The following is a 17,891-nucleotide window of genomic DNA, read 5'->3' as shown; positions in this document are numbered from 1 at the left end:
ACATCAGTGATTTAATAATCTTCATCGGTTCACGGACTTCAAAAGGTAGAAATAGTAACCCAGTCAAAGTCAGATAACATATCAGTGTACGGCGAGTTATGCTTTAAATGGCTATTGTTAGCTGCAAAATCACTAATGTTGTGATTCTACCACCTCTCTGCCAAAGTTTAAAAATACAATTACAGTAGCAAGCCAGCTGCCATCGCAATCCAGCCATTTTAAATATGGGCGGGTTGCACAGGCTGCAGCTTTATCTGATCCTTCCCACTTCCAGTCTGACTCCATGTAGTTCAATGACAGATGCAACAGATCAATGTCACCTCTATCACCGTACATGATGCAGTTACAGCAGAACAGGTAGGTTAGGAGTACACTGGATCACCTATTTGGGGAAAAAAAGAAAATCATACCACCTCTTTATATATTTTGTAGCAGAAATTTGAACCGTCTCAATTGGCAGGGATCGGCAGTAACGCAGGGATTATACCAATATCTTAAAATTCTGAAACCCAAAAGGCGATTCTGATGTAAACAGATGGTGCTAGGTGAATTACATGTTGTAAGTTGTTGTAATAAATCTCAAGTTATGCTATTGCTGATCTAACCCCTCTGCCCTACACCGTATTTTGTAGCTGTTTTGTAATTTGTTTGTAAATATCCATTATATACCAGGTCACAGAACAACTGTCAAACTAAAATGAACAGAATTACATACTTGAGTGTTAGGTTTGAGAATTTAATCTAATGAAGGATGTTCATCTGATGCTTATGAGCACAAGTACAATTTGTGCTTTACTATCAACTGAGATTATATTGTAGCCTTGTAACTAGTTCCAAGGCAACTAGCTGTATTATACTGCATATTTTGTTAAGTCTTTTCATTCAGTTTTGGGTCCTTTTTATGTCGATAGCAATAAAAAAAATATATAAATCTCAACTCAGGGTTCACATGATAAATTGCTCAATGCTTAAGACATCTAAACATCTCAAGATTATTTGCTTACAATCACTCCCACCCACAATTATCTATATAAATTTTGAGTACATACATATATATTTTGCCAGTAGGTTCAGGGACTGCTAACTTGTTAAGTGAGTTTAGCCCATAAAAGGGCAAAGCTGCATGGTTTGTTATTTTTCATGGTATGAGGAGCAATAAGAAATAGATGCATCTCATTAGAAACCTGCGTCCAGATGATTCATACATTTTATGTAAAATAAACCACTTTGTTGGTTCAGTCGGCCTTGTCTCATTAGTGCTGTTCAATCTACCTTCTGAAAGGACAGAATACAAATGGCAGCATGTCACGATTATGTACATACATCCAGTATGTAGGTGTCAGTAGCCTTGGCTCAGTGGGTAGCACTCTCGTATTGGAGTCAGAAGGTTGTGGGTTCAAGCCCCACTCCAGAGACCCGAGCACCATAATCCAGGCTGACACTTCAGTGCAGTACTGAGAGTGCTGCACCATCTGTGGTGCAGTCTTTCAAATGGGACATTAAACCTGCCCTCTCAGGTGGACGTAAAATATCCCACGGCACTATTCGAAGAGCAGGGGATTTCTCCATGCCTTGGCTAACATTTATCCCTCAACCAACAGCTAAAAAAAGATGATCTGGCCATTTATTTCATTGCTGTTTGTGGGATCTTGCTGTGCACAAATTGTCTGCCGCGTTTTCTACATTACAACAGTGACTACACTTCAAAAGTATTAATTGGCTGTAAAGTGCTTTGGGACGTCCTCAGGTCGTGAAAGGCATTATATAAATGCAATTTTTTGTCAGTACATATGAGCAATCCCCGGGTCAGGCTGTCATTTAATTAAATACTGGGCAGTAAAGGTCCACTTGTGGAAGTGACCGATTACTCAACCCAAAAAAATATCTAATGCAGAGTCATGACTTTTTTTTTAAAAAAGTGGTCCATCATAGGAATCAATTAATCTGTTAAAAATAGTTTTAACTAAAACTAACCCCACAACTTCCAATATACAACTTGCATTTATACAGCACCTTTAAGTAGAAAAATGTCCCAAAGTGCTTCACAGAGGCAAAAATCAGACAAATGTACACCAAGACATAGGATGGGTGAAGGTGGATTTTAAAGGAATATCTTAAAAGAGGAGAGGGAGGTGGAGAGGTGGTAGAGTTTAAGGGGGTGAATCCCTAGAAGGCTGAAACATGGCCACCAATGGTGAGGTGAAGGAAGGTGGGATGCACGAGAACAGAGTTCTGGGATTAGAGAGGATATGGAGACAGGGAAGTACAAAGCCACAAAAGGGATTTAAAGACAAGGATGAAAGTTCTAAATTTGAGGCGTTGGGGGACAGGGAGCCAATGTAGGTCAACAATGACAGAGATGGCAGGTAAGCGAGACTTGGTATGGGATAGGATATGGGCAACAGAGGCTTGGATGAGCTCAAGTTTCCGAAGCGTGGAGGATGGGAGGCCGGCCAGAATTGGAATTGTCCAGGCAAAAGGTGACAAAGGCATGGATGAGGGCTTCGGCAGCAGATGGGCTGAGGCAGGGGTGGGTGATGTTCTGGAGGTGGAAGTAGAGAGTCTTTGTGATGCAGAGGATATCAGATCCAATGCTAAATGACAATAGCAAGGTGTAACCAAAAAGAATTTTAATTACAGCCGATATCTCACAAATTTGACTCTGGTTGTTACTAGATATGCAGAAGGACATGGAAAAACTACAATGGACACGTCAGATATTCCCCAACTGCCTAATGCAACCCAAGAGCATCAAATGATGGCTAACTCTGAATTTGAACATAAAAGAGATAGTCTCTCAGCCACTCAGACCACCTGGGGCAGAGCTCAACAAGCAGTGTCAGTATGAAGGTCATCAGTTGGCATTCGCCACTAGAACATGACCCCGGGGTGAACACATCGCAAGATTTAGACATAGATAACTGAAGCTTCAAGTTATCCGAGGCCTCAATGTAAAACTACTTGCAGCTCCCTGTAGCCTACATTTATACTGTAGCTAGCACTCTTGTTGCTTCCAGCCTGCTTGCATGACCTGGCTAGAACTCCAATTCTGTGGCCCTGAAGACACCTCTGCACGTGAGACTAAATACATGTACAGAGCTCTTCTCCCAACAGTCAAATCGTAGAATGCTCAGATGGCAGAATCCCCACTGTCTAAACACTTAAGGTAGGTTTAAAAAGCATCCAAGGAATCCAATGCATCCACTGAGCATTTTTTAAACCTGGCTTCGAACTGCACAGGAATTACAACCCATGCAGTCATACAGAGCTTCATTAAATCTCAATTATAATGCAGCTCAACTTATGTGATTCAATCACATATTAATCAGTTACTGAAGTCTGTGGCCGCCATAACATCCTGATTGTAATACAGAATTGGGTGCAGTATGATTCACTCAATTATATACATACAGCACAGAAACAGGCCATTCGGCCCAACTGGTCTGTGCCAGTGTTTATACTCCACCCGAGCCTCCTCCAACTCCCCTCTTCCCCTGCCCCCATATCCCTCTATTCCCTTCCTCATCTATGCATCAAGCCTCCCCTTAAATGTGTCAGTGCTATCTGTTTTAACCACTCCCTTTGGCATCATAATTTTAAAGACCTCTATCAGGTCTCCTCTTAGCCAAAGAAAACAGCCCCAGCCTGCATCTGTTCTGGTAGTTGCATCCTCTCAATTCTGGTAAATCTTTATCCAGTGGTTCACTATTCTTTTTGTAGTATGGAGGCAATTAGAATCATACAGCACAGGAGGAGGCCATTCAGCCCATCGTGCCTGCTCTTTGAAAAAGCTATCCAATTAGTCCCATTCCCCTACTCTTTCCCCAGGGCCCTGCAATTTTTTTCCTTTTCATATCAGAGCCACACATCCTTCACAGCAACAAAATTTACAAATAGACTAGTAATCTTCCCACTCATTACCGTAAATAGTTTTTTTTAAAATTTCCAGTCTGTTTTGTTGTCAAATATCCAATGTCCAGGTTACATTTGCTCCCTCTCCCCTTTCAGCTCCTGCAGTTGACACCATCGGGCTCCAGCTCACCGTGCAATAGTCTCACCTCAGCCATATTTATTTGGTGAATTTACAAATCCCAACCCATTTTAGGAGGGAGCCAGAGTTTTCAAACGTCAAGTCAACCCTCGGCTGGACCGAATTCCCTCACTGCGGAGAACACACACTCTGCATTCGGATACAACTCAAATCCAGCCCGCTGACTGCGCCAAAAAGGCCCCGCGTAATGCGTCAGCGGTGAGAACGCGGGGCCTCGGAGGCTGCTGTCGCGGGCTCAGCAACAGGGCAGAGACCCGCTAAGGGAACGAAGGCCCCCCCCGCCCCCCGCCCTTGGCTTTTACACACACCGCGGGCCCACCGACCCCGGGGGGGGGGGGGGGAAGAGTCACCGAGCGCCCGGCCGCGGACAGAGACACAAACACGGTGTCGGGTCGGGATATTGTGCCGTTCCAGTGCTCGGGCCTGCCGGCTCGACAGGTTCTTCTCTCCCCTCCATGGGTGGAGAGGAGGTCGGAGGCCGGCGGGCGGGCGGGAGCTGCGGCTGCTGTGGGTGAAAGGTCACGGAGAGGGGGTGAACCGCTTTCGTCAGATATGCAAAACCGGCCAGCCGCACCAAACGGCGGAGGACCTGGGCCTGGGGGGAGCCTGGGACTCGCCGCTCGGCTCCCACCCGCCCCCCCTCCCTCCCTCTTCGAGCCGCCTCCTTGCAAACAGCCGCCTCAACGCGGCCCGCTGATGCCGCAGAGGAGACCCCCCCCCTCCGAGGCCTGCGGCCCGCACGGTGTCCCGGTTCCCTCACAGATGCTCTTCACTCGCGGGCCCGGGCTTTGGCTCGGCTGGGCGGCGCCGAGCCTGGGCCTGTCGAGTGTCCGCGGCTACCGCGATCGGGCCTCGGGCGCCAGGCTCGCCGCTGGGGGGGGGAGGGAAAGGAGAGTTCAAGCGCCGTTTCCGCCTCTTACCTGAAACGTTATTTTCAAACGGGCGGAAAAGCCCCGAACGTTCCCCCCGTTTCTCGGCTCCTCCGCGGGTCAGAGTTCGTGACCTCCCCCTTTCGGTTCGGCATGCGGCGCATGCGCAGGCTCGACGCGGCGGCGGCGGCGACGACGACGACGCTGCGCAAAATGGCGATGCGGACGGTTAAAGGGGCTTGGATTGGAGCCAGGGCCCAGCCATGGCTTTCCCTGCGATGAGAGGGGGTGACGATTTGGGCTGGCCTGCCCGTTTAACGTGTTTCAGAACCGGCCAAGGACGCCGAGGTGGTTTTATAGTCAGCAGCCCCTCAGCGCAGGTAGGACGGATGATGGAGTCGGAGGAAACCCTGTCAGTCCCCCATTTTCCGCAGGCCTGGAACAGTCGATCCCCCCCCCCCCCCCCCCACAGTGAGGCACATTCTCCGCTCGGCTCACACGCAGCTCAAGATACATGATTCCTTTCACTAGGAGTTTATTGTTAAAAATGAACATGAACAACAGAAAACACTGGAACTCTGAAATTAAAAGTACCAGAAATTTAAAAAAAATCAAGAAATTTAAAATAAAACATCTGCAATTTAAAAAATCTGGAAATATAAAGTCAAAATACAAGAAAGTTAAAATAAAAAATACAAAAAATTCTGGATATTTAAACGAAAAAATACAAGAAATGTGAAATTTTGAGCCTTTTTGCACCCCTCTCGCCTCCTTTAAAATCCTCATTCTCCATCACCCACCCACCCACTACAAGTTTCTCATCAAGATATCCTCCCTCAGCCTCTGCACCGAACGACTTCTCACCCTTGGTGAATTCAACCATCATTTCAACACCTCATGCAATAAAATGTACAAGAAAACTTCAATAAAAATGCATGAAATCTGAAATTTAAAAATTACAGAAATCTGAAATAGAAACTGTATGAAATATTGGAAATTTGAAATAAAGGTTGAAATAAAAATTCCAGGAAATCAAAAAAAATACTGGAAATTTGAAATAAAGAATATAGGAAATTTGAAATAAAAAATACTAGAAGTTTGCAATAAAATTGCATGAAATCAAATAAAGATATTAGAAATTTGAAAACATTTCTGGAAATTTGAAATAAAGAATACTGGAAATTTGAAATAAAAAATGAACAAAATCTAAAAAATGAAGTCTGAAATAGAAAACACAAGAAAACATAAAAATGCATGAAATTTGAAATTAAAAAAAATACAAGAAATCTGAAATAAAAAATATAGAAATCTGAAATAGAAAATAGAAGAAATCTGAAACAAAAAGTACAAGAAATCTGAAATAGAAACTGCATGAAATTTGAAATAAAAAATTCTGGCAACATGAAATTCTGGAAATTTGAAATAAAGATTACAAGAAATCAGAAATAAAGATACAAGAAATTTGAAATAAAATGTACAAGAAAACTTTAATAAAAAAGCATGAAATCTGAAATAAAAAATACAGAAATCTGAAATAGAAACTGCATGAAATTTGAAATATAAAATTCTGGATATTTGAAATATGAAATACTGGAAATTTGAAATAACATTTCTAGAAATTTGAAATGAAGAATACTGGAAATTTGAAATAAAAATTACTTGAAATTTGAAATAAGGAAAACTTAAATAAAAATGCATGAAATCTGAAATAAAAAATATAGAAATCTGAAAGAAAAAGTCCCAGTAATCTGAAAGAGAAAATACATGAAAACTGAAATAAATATTTCTGGAAATTGGAAGTAAAAATACAAGAAATCTGAAATAAAAAATTCTGGAAATTATAAGTAAAAAATGAACAAAAGCTAAAAAAAATGCATGAAATCTGAAATTAAAAAATAACAAGAAATCTGAAATAAAAAATGCATGAAGTCTGAAATAGAATATACAAGGAAACAGAAATAAAAATGCATGAAATCTGAAATAAAAAATGCATGAAGTCTAAAATAGAAAATACAAGGAAATTGAAATAAAAATGCATGAAATTTGAAATAAAAAATACAAGAAACCTGAAATAAAAAGTCCACAAAATCTGAACTAAAAAATATAGAAATCTGAAATAGAAACTGCCAGAAATTTGAAATAAAAAATTCTGGAAATTTGAAATATAAAATACTAGAAGTTTGAAATAAAAATGATAAGAAATCTGAAGTAAAGATACAAGAAATTTGAAGTAAAAAATATAAGAAAACTTCAATTAAAAAATGCATGACATCTCAGATAAAAAAATAGAAATCTGAAATTAAAAATTCCAGATATCAGAAATAAAAAATACTAGAAATTTGAAATAAAAAGTTCCAGCAATCTGAAATGGAAAACACATGAAATCTGAAATAAAAAATTTTGGAAATTTGAAATAATAAATGCATAAAATCTGAAAAAATGCACAAAATATAAAATAAAAATGCAAGAAATCAGAAATTGAAAAATACTGTAAATTTTACATAAAAGTGAGCAATCTGAAATAAAAACTGGAAGAAATCTGAAATAAAACTGCAGGAAATCTGAAATAGAAAATATAAGAAAACAGAAATAAAAAATACAAGAAATCTGAAATATAAAGCAATAGAATTTTGAAATAAAAAATGCAAGAAATCTGAAATAAAAAATACTAGAAATTTAAAATTAAAAATATAAGAAATTCCAGAAATCCGAAATAGAAAATGCATGAGTTTGAAATATATAATACTGGTAAATTGAAATAAAAAACTCTTGAAGTTTGATTTAAAAATTACAAGAAATCAAATAAAGATACAAGTAATTTGAAATGAAAAATTCTGCAAATTTGAAATAAACAATACTGGAAATTTGAAATAATAAAGGCACGAAATCTGAAAAAATGCACGAAATATGTAATAAAAATGCAAGAAATCAGAATTGAAAAATAGTATAAATTTTACATCAAAAATATGAGAAATCTGAAATAAAAATGGATGAAATCTGAAATAAAAACTGCAGGAAATTTGAAATTAAGAAGTTCTGGAAATCTGAAATAAAAAATACAACTTTCTTGCTTTTGTTCTCTATGCCTCTATTTATAAAGCCAAGGATCCCAAGTGTTTTTTTAAAAGCCTTATCAATTTGTCCTGTCACCTTTAAGCATTGTGTATGTGAACCCCCAGGTGCCTCTGTTCCTGCTACCCCTTTAAAATTGTACCGTTTCGTTTATATTGCCACTCCACATTCTTCCTTCCAAAATGCAACACAATACAAGAATAAACAATACAAATAGAAATACAACAAACTTGAAATAAGAAATTATAGAAATATGAAATTGAAAAAGCATGAATTTGAAATAAAAAATACTGGAAATTTGAAATAAAAAATACTATGGGCTCGATTTTAGGAGGCAGGCGGGTTGGCAGCGGGGGGTCGACTGGGCGCATGTGTAACGCGCCCAGTGAATTCGGGGTGCTCCGCACGCGATCGCAGCCTAATTGAAGGCACTTACCTTGGCTTCCGGGTTTCGCGCCGGAAAGCTGCGCAGCCGCATCATAGACTGTCAGCTGGAGGAGCCCTATTTAAAGGGGCAGTCCTCCACTGACTGATGCTGCAGAAAGGAGCCAAAATTACAGCATGGAGCAGCCTAGGGGGAAGGCTGCTCCCAGGTTTAATGATGCCTCACTCCAGGTCCTACTGGATGGGGTGAGGAGGAGGAGGACAGAGATCTTCTCCCCGGCAGACAGGAGGAAGTGGCCTGCCTCTGCCAGCACGAAGGCCTGGCTCGAGGTGGCAGAGGAGGTCACCAGCACCACCAACATATCACGCACCTGCAAACAGTGCAGGAGGCGCTTCAATGATCTAAGTAGGTCAGCCGAAGTAAGTACACTTCCTCATTCCCCGACATTCCGTCTGCCATAACACCGCCCCCACCCACATCTCCTTCTGCACTGCCAACATTACTCTATCACATCACTCCTCACACCCACTCAAAGCTCATCCTCATCTTACCTGCACTTACTCACCTCGCCAGTACTCATCCCACCACTACCACTCAACCCAATCCTCATACAATCTCATGGCTCCGTCTCATACTCACCCTCTCGTGCATCTCTTTCACGGTCAGCCTCACCCAACCTGCCACTACCTGTGCTGCAGCCACAGGGCATGCATCACATATGTGTAGTAGGAAGCGTAAGGCAAACATGTCGTGAGCATGAAGGGGATGCACAAGGGTGTTTGAGGGTTTGTCATGGTTTTTACTTATATTTGATTTCTGTTCAACTCACATTACATATTATATTGTCACCACTACTGCCACGTCTTTGCAAATCTTGTCTGGTTTGTGCAATAATGCCCTTCCCTGAGGATCACCATGAAGACCCACACCTGATGCCACCCATTGTGTCACTGCAGAGTGGGTGTAGGTGTATTTGCAGGGCTTTTTTGAGCAGACGACTGAGAGACGTCGGCGATGTCCCCGGTGGCACCCTGGAAGGATGTGGAGGAGAAGTTGTTGAGGGCAGTGGTGACTTTGACAGCGACAGGTAAGAAGATGGTGCTCGAACCAGCCGGGAGCAGCTCGGCATGAAGGAGGCTGCAGATGTCCACGACTACATGTCGAGTGACTCTGAGCCTCCATGTGCACTGCTGCTCAGAAAAGTCCAGGAAGCTCAGCCTCAGTCTGTAGACCCTCTCACGAGGGCAGTGCCTCTCATGTTGCCCTCTCTGCTCTTGTGCAGGTGCCTGTGGGGCAGCACTGTGTTGTGGAGCTGCAAGTGGCGGAAGTGAATGCCTGGCGAGGATGGTGATGTTCCTCGTCCTCGGATGTACTGGTGAATGCAGTCATTGCGCCTCCCATCTTGATGGTATCAGTTTGAGGAACTCCAAAAAATAGTTAAATATGTGTAAACAGAACAATTCTGAATGTGAACCAAGAATTCTCAGTCCAAACACAAGGATCTCCCAGCCAAAAGTTAGTCTAAGAGAACTGAGTGCCCTGCTGTAAAAACTGACCTTTAATCCCCATCTGTCAAAAATGGATTTAAATGTCCAAATGGCTGCCGGCTGAAACACGCCGAGTTTCCCACGTCGTGTTTCACACAGCACAGGAAACACATTGAGGCAGCAATGAAATTGCTTGCGGGCATAATCAATAACATTAATGCAGATTTCAAGTACTTCAATTGTTGGTTTAAATATCGGCAATTAATGGGTCTGGGTCGTGCACGTTTTTCAGTGGGTTCGAGCTGCGATTCCTTCCCACTCCAGAAATGCCCTATTTTGTTTGCCTCCCACCCCCAACCCACCCAGACTTAAAAGTTAAAATTGTGCCCAAAGTATCTGAAATAAAACACACTAGAAATTTGAAATAAAAAATATAAGAAATCCAAAATAAGAAATTCCAGAAAGCTGAAATAGAAAATACATGAAATCAAATTTAAAAATTCTGGAAATTTGAAATTAAAAATGCAAGAAATCAGAATTAAAAATATAAGAAATCTGAAATTAAAAAGGAAGAAATCTGAAATAAAAGCTGGAGGAAATTTGAAATTAAAAAGTTCTGGAAATCTGAAATAAAAAATACAACTTTCTTGCTTTTGTTCTCTATGCTTCTATTTATAAAGCCAAGGATCCCGGATTTTTCTTAACAGCATTATCAACTTGTCCTGTCACCTTTTATTATTGTATATGTGAACCCCCACCCCAGGTCACTCTGTTCCTGCAACCCCTTTAGAATTGTACCATTTCGTTTATATTGCCACTCCATATTCTTCCTTCCAAAATGCAACACAATACAAGAATAAACAATACAAGTAATCTGAAATAAAATTTTCAAATAGAAGTCTGGGTGCATTGGGTGGCATCCCCACTTCCATGTCCCCTTTCGCCATCAACCCTCTCATGGGCCAGGCCCACATCACTCCTACCACTCTGCTGGACAACAGTTTGGAGGACATGTGTGATGCCTTGTAAGACCAGTGCTAACGTATCTATCTGCCTGTCTAAGGCAGCAGAATGTAGTTCACCCTGAATCCGCACGGCCATTGTCAGAGCCTGAATGGACTCATTTGTGAGGCGTGCTTGAAGCTCAAGGGAGGCTAGCTTTCTCTCCATTGCAGACATTCCCGCATTTAACTGCGACACTATCTCAGACATTTCCGCAGTTACCTGCGACACCATCTCAGACAGTTGCTCACGTCCCTGTGACACTATCTCAGAGATTCCCTCACGTACCTGTGACACTATCTCAGAGATTCCCTCATGTACCTGTGCCACCATTCCACTCATGCAAGAGTTGGACCCTCCATCCCCTGCGCTATTGTGGAGAGTGTGTGTGGACAATTTCCAGTACCTTGCAAATGTGCTGCTGTCCCTCGATCATTCTCCTTTTAAAGGATAGCCCCCGGGATTTAGCATCTGCATCCAGCTGAGCAGAGGCTGGAGAGGAGAGCGCCCACTGACACGGACTCTCCACAGCTGCCCCTGCCACCAGTGTCTGCTCGTGCTCACTTGTGTGTGGTGACTCACCAGATGCCAACCCTGACTACTAGAACCCACCGAGGTGTGAGTATCTGCGCTGGTGGATGGCTCGCTAAGATGTGGCGGTGCACCCTCAGAGGCCAGGAGCTCCTCTGAGAAATCGCCCTCTCCCATCACTGCGGTCGTTGAATGGCCTGTAAGAGAACAGAAGGCAATATTAAATATCATCACACATGTATCATGTTGCGATGAGTATACTGAGGTGTTCAACATGCCAAACATTGTTATCATCAATTCATGTGTGTGATGAATGTTAAAGTTGTGTCACCAGATGTTTGTAGGCTGCCAGTCTCGGCATCCCAGACGGACAGGCACTCGAGGGTGCGGCTGATCTCCAGGGCCTCCTCCTCCGCCTCTGTGAGGACCACTATTTGTGGAGGCCCCCCTCCAGTCCTTGCTCTTTCGCGTGCATTCTGAGCTCTCTTCTAGAAGGGGAGAAAGTGCAGACGTGTGAGTGAGTGATGGTGAAGTGGTCAGCCAATGAATGCATTGCTTTGGGTGAGGCTGACCGTGAAAGAGGTGCATCAGAGGGCGAGTATGAGACAGAGACATCACATTGGATCGGGATTGGGGTGATTGGTAGTGGTGGAGTCACAGATGGGGAGGTGAGGAAGTGATGGTAAGTTGAGGATGATGTAGTCTTGGCAGTGCAGAATGAGTTGAGGGTTGTGGGGGGGGGGGGTGTGGGTGCTGATGTGGAACACGGAATGCAGGAGAATCAGTAAGTGTACTCATTATTGCTGACCTAGTTAGGTCATTGAAACACTTCCTGCACTGGACCCAGGTGAGGGAGATGTTGCTGCTGCTGGTGACCTCCTCTGCCACCTCGAGCCAGGCCTTCTTGGTGGCAGAAGCAGGGCACTTCCTCCTATCGGCCGGGTAAAACTGCTCCCTCCTCCTCCTCACCCCGGGCAGTAGCACCTGGAGTGAGGCATCACTAAATCTTTGAGCAGCCTTGCCTCTGTGCTGCTCCATATTGTGTGTTCTTGGTCTTTGCTCCAGCAAAAGCCACTGGAACAATGGTCCTTTAAATGTAGACGCTCCAGCTGACAGCCTGTCATGTGGGTACGCAGTCCACCCACTGCGCAGCTTTCCAACGGCAAACCCAGAAGCCACATTAAGGGCCACCAATTAACTTGCGATCGCGTGGGGAATGGTAAGTTTTTATTAACCGGGTTTGCCGTGCGCCCATTGACCCTCCTCCCCACCGCTGCCACCCCGCCGCCATTTGAAAATTGAGCCCAAGAAATCTGAAATAAAAAATACTAGAAATTTGAAATAAAAAGTAACAGAAATCTGAAATTGAAAATGCATCAATTTGAAATATACAATACTGGAAATTTGAAAAATAATAGACTGGAAATTTGAAATAAAAGTACTAGAAGTTTGAAATAAAAATTACAAGAAATCTGAACTAAAGATACAACAAATTTGAAATAAAAAAATACAAGAAAACTTCAATAAAAATGCATGGAATTTGAAATATAAAAATATAGAAATCTGAAATAAAAAATGCATAAAATCTGAAATAAAAAGTACAGAACTCTGCAACAAAAAATTCCAGAAATCTGAAATAAAAGATACAAGAAACCTGAAATAAAAAAAATTAGAGATCTGAAATAGAAACTGCATGAAATTTGAAATAAAAAGTTCTGGAAATTTGAAAAATTAAATACTGGAAATTTGAAATAAAAAGTATTAAAAGTTGGAAATAAAAATTGCAAGAAATCAAAGAAACATACAAGAAATTTGATATACAAAATTCTGGAACTTTGAAATAAAGAATACGGGAAATTTGAAATAAAAAAGACTAGGGGCTCGATTTTCGCGTCGGGTTTCCTGCGGGTTTCCAGCGGGGGAGCGCCGAAAATCCCGATATCCGGTCACGTGACCGGATCGCGCCGAAATCCCGGCCACTTCCGGGTACTGCGCTGACGTGCGGGGCTGCGCGCGCAAGCCCCGCTGGTGGGAATCCCGCAGGCAATTAAAGCCAGCGGGGTTCCACTTGAGTGTACTTACCTTGCTTGTTGAGGTCATTTAATGAGCTGCAGCAGCTGTCAAAAGAGGAAGTGTGGGATTTTAGGTTCAAGGCAGTGAGTTTCACACACTGGGGGAAACAGTCTCTCTCCAACCAGGCGTGTTGCAGCCTGTGGCAGGTGCCAAGGTGCACTCCACGGGGGACAGCCCTCACCCACGCAGGAGGCCACCGCGTCACATAGGGCAACCCCTGCCCTCCACCACCCCCCGCCAAGCCAGAGGACAGACCGACACGAAACCGCAGCCCCAGTCCGAGGAACCACCCACCTACCCTGCACAACCCCTCAGACCAATACCTGCCAGATGGGTGGTGCGTGGACACCCTCGGAGGACGAACAGCATGACCAGCCCCAGCAGCCTCGCAGTCCACGCCGTCCGCCGCAGAGACGTGGAGCCCCCCAACACGGTGTTGTTGCACGCCCACCTGCACAGCAGGAGGGAGGGCTACCGCAGGGAGAGACGCATCGCAGAGGGCACTACCCTCGCCACATGGTCCACAGACCGAGGCGCAGCTCCCCGGACCTCTCCGAGCCGCAGTGCACAGGGAGGCGCAGATTCGCTCGACATGTTAGTCGTGGAGATCTGCAGGCTCTTTCATGCCGAGCTGCTCCTGGCTGGCCCCAGCACCAACTGCTTACCTGTCGCTGTCAAAGTCACCACTGCCCTCCACAACTTCTCCTCCGCATCCTTCCAGGGTGCAGCCGGCTACACCGCCGATGTCTCTCAGTCGTCTGCGCGGAAGAGCCCTGCAAATACACCTGCACCTACTCTGCAGTAACACGATGGGTGGCATCAGTGGTGGGTCCTCATAGTGATACCCAGGAGCGGGCATTATTGGACACAACGGACAGGATTCGCGGAGACATGGCAGTGTTGGTGTCAATATAATGTGTGCTGTTTGTTGCTCTGAAATCCAATATAGGTAACACCCATGACAAACCCTCAGACACCCTTGTGCACCCCCTTCATGCTCACGACACGTTTGCCTTACGCTGCCTACTGCACATATGTGATGCATGCCCTGTGGCTGCAGCACAGGTGCTGGCAGGTTGAGTGAGGCTGGCCGTGAGGGAGATGCACGAGAGGGTGAGTATGGGATGGAGCAATGAGATTGTATGAGGATTGGGTTGCGTGTTAGTGGCAGGATGAGTACTGGCGAGGTGAGTAGGTGGAGGTAAGATGAGGATGGGGTTTGAGTGGGTATGAAGGGTGATGTGACAGAGTAGTGTTGGCGGTGCCGAAGGAGATGTGGGGTGGGGGCAGTGTTGTGGCAGACGGAGTGTAGGGGAAAGACTTCGTGTTCTCACTGTGGCTGACCTACTGCGGTCATTGCAGCGCCTCCTGCACTGTATGCAGGTGGGCCATATGTTGGTGGCGCAGGTGACCCCCTCTGCCACCTCGAGCCAGGCCTTCTTGGTGGCAGAGGCAGGCTGCTTCCTCCCGCCCGCCGGGGGGAAGATCTGTGTCCTCCCCCTCCTCCTCACCCCATCTGATGATACCTGGGGTGAGGCATCATTAAACTGAGAGCAGCCTTCCCCCTGGGCTGCTCCATGCTGCAATTTGTTCCATTGGTTGCAGCATCTGTCAGTGGAGGACTGCCCCTTTAACTAGAGAGCCTCCAGCTGACAGATCGTACTGCGCATGCGCAGCCCGCCCGACGCGCAGACCAGCAGCGTGGACCCCGGAGGAGCAGGTAATTGAATCCTATTAGTGTGTTGCCTGCTACGATCGCGCGGGCAACCCACTAATTTCACCGAGCGTGTTGACCACGCTCCCGAAACCCAACCCGCCGGAAACCCGCAGGCCTGGCAAATTCGAGCCCCAGATGTTTGAAATAAAAATTGCAAGAAATCTGAAGTAAAGATACAAGAAATTTGAAATAAGAAAATGCAAGAAAACTTCAATAAAAATGCATGAATTCTGAAATAAATAACACTAGAAATTTGAAATAGAAAATACAAGGGCCTATAAATTGGGCCATGTAGCGCCTGTTTTGTAGTCGCTACACGGCCTTCTAAGGACCCAAAATGACTTCCGGAATGCACATGCGCACTTCTAGCGTGATGTGCGGCTGACGCCATTTTGGGTAAAGGCATTTGCGCAAATGCAGATAACAAACACCGGCAGCATGTAAAGTAGGGACACTATACGGTAGATCAATGTGCAACGTTGATTTAAAGGGACAGATGTGATATTGGAACTCAACGCTCCAGCCAGCGATTAGCCTGTGCCCGGTCATTGAGATGCAGGCAGCACATAGCATTCGTGCTGTATGGTGATTTACCTGATTGCCAACATATGGCCCACCTGCAGCAATCAGGTAAATCACCATACAGCAGGGGGTCCCGATATCGCGAGTGGCTAGCACCACTTAAAGGCAGCCTGCTCTTCCTATCTCCAAAATATAAGATACGGGTCCGCATGGAGTCTGAATGGAGATCAGACATTGTACACATAAAACACAGATGCAGGTCCCATCCCTATGTTTACAAACTGTTGAGTTATGTTAAAACATTGAATAAAGGTTGAAAAAATGCACAAAATAAAAAACGCAAGAAATCAGAATTGAAAAATACTGTAAATTTTACATTAAAAATACAAGCAATCGGAAATTAAAAAATGCATGAAATCTGAATTAAAAATACAAAAACTCTGAAATTAAAAAGGATGACATCTGAAATAAAAGCTGCAGGAAATTTGAAATTAAAAAGTTCTGGAAATCTGAAATAAAAAATACAACTTTGTTGCTTTTGTTCTCTATGCCTCTATTTATAAAGCCAAGGATCCTGTATACCTTTTTAACAGCCTTATCAACTTGTCCTGCCATCTTTAAACATTTGTGTATGTGAACTCTCTGTTCCTGAACTCACTTTAAAATTGTACCATTTCATTTATATGGCCCCTCCTCATTCTTCCTTCCAAAATGCAACACAATACAAGAATAAAAAATACTAAAAGTTTGAAATAGAAATTACAAGAAAACATTTTAAAAATTTGAAATAAAAAATTCTGGAAATTTGAAATAAAGAATACTGGAAATTTGAAATAAAAAAGACTAGGGGCTCGATTTTAGGGTCGGGTTACCTGCGGGTTTCCAGCGGGGGGGCCCCGAAAATCCCGATCTCCGATCACGTGACCGGATTCGGACGAAATCCCGGCCACTTCCGGGTACCGCGCTGACGTGCGGGGCTGCGCGCGCAAGCCCCGCTGGTGGGAATCCCGCAGGCAATTAAAGCCAGCGGGGTTCCACTTGAGAGCACTTAACTTGCTCGTTGTGGTCAGTTAATGAGCTGAAGCAGCTGTCAAAAGAGGAAGTGTGGGATTTTACGTTCAAAGCAGTCAGTTTCCCACACTGGGGGAAACAGGACCCTTCAAACCAGGCGTGTGGCAGCCAGCAGCCTGTGGCAGGTGCCAAGGTGCGCTCCACGGGGGAGCGCCCTCACCCACGCAGGAGGCCACCGCGTCACATAGGGCAACCCCTGCCCCCCACCACCCCCCGGCCAAGCCAGAGGACAGACCGACACGAAACCGCAGCCCCAGTCCGAGGACCCACACACCTACCCTGCACAACCCCTCAGACCAACACCTGCCAGTTGGGTGGTGTGTGGACACCCTCGGAGGACGAAGAGCATGACCACCACCAGCAGCCTCGCAGTCCACGCCGTCCGCCGCAGAGACGTGGATCCCCCCAACACGGTGTGGTTGCACGCCCACCTGCACAGCAGGAGGGAGGGCTACCGCAGAGAGAGACGCGTCGCAGAGGGCACTACCCTCGCCACAGGGTCCACAGACCGAGGCGCAGCTCCCCGGACCTCTCCCAGCAGCAGTGCACAGGGAGGCGCAGATTCGCTCGGCATGTAGTCGTGGAGATCTGCAGCCTCTTTCATGCCGAGCTGCTCCTGGCTGGCCCCAGCACCAACTGCTTACCTGTCGCTGGCAAAGTCACCACTGTCCTCCACACCTTCTCCTCCGCATCCTTCCAGGGTGCAGCCGGCAACACCGCCGATGTCTCTCAGTTGTCTGCGCGGACGAGCCCTGCAAATACACCTGCACCTACTCTGCAGTAACACGATGGGTGGCATCAGTGGTGGGTCCTCATAGTGATACCCAGGAGCGGGCATTATTGGACACAATGGACAGGATTCGCGGAGACATGGCAGTGGTGGTGTCAATATAATGTGTGCTGTTTGTGGCTCTGAAATTCAATATGGGTAACACCCATGACAAACCCTCAGACACCCTTGTGCACCCCCTTCATGCTGACGAGACGTTTGCCTTACCCTGCCTACTGCACATATGTGATGCATGCCCTGTGGCTGCAGCACAGGTGGTGGCAGGTTGAGTGAGGCTGGCCGTGAGGGAGATGCACGAGAGGGTGAGTATGGGATGGAGCC

The 17,891-nt window shown here is 45.1% G+C and overlaps 1 protein-coding gene across 8 annotated transcripts in view; it reads right to left on the bottom strand.

Annotated features, from left to right (window-relative positions):
- Nucleotides 1-5,109, bottom strand: part of LOC137341515 (nuclear receptor subfamily 2 group C member 1-A-like) — a 95,525-nt gene extending 90,416 nt beyond the window's left edge. For 6 of the 8 annotated variants that reach the window (XM_068004642.1, XM_068004641.1, XM_068004647.1 and 3 more), the window contains exon 1: nucleotides 4,972-5,108. The gene's annotated coding sequence lies outside the window, so the exon portion shown is untranslated. Of the gene's footprint in view, nucleotides 1-4,971 lie in introns of all 8 variants that reach the window. The other 2 variants (XM_068004648.1, XM_068004646.1) reach the window with 2 other exon arrangements.
- Between the last annotated feature and the right edge of the window lie 12,782 nt (nucleotides 5,110-17,891).

The sequence above is a fragment of the Heptranchias perlo genome, chromosome 24, assembly GCF_035084215.1.
Source record: "Heptranchias perlo isolate sHepPer1 chromosome 24, sHepPer1.hap1, whole genome shotgun sequence".
NCBI lineage: Eukaryota > Metazoa > Chordata > Chondrichthyes > Hexanchiformes > Hexanchidae > Heptranchias > Heptranchias perlo.
The sequence above is the reverse complement of the archived record's forward strand: the minus strand, read 5'-3'. Positions and strand labels throughout refer to the sequence as shown.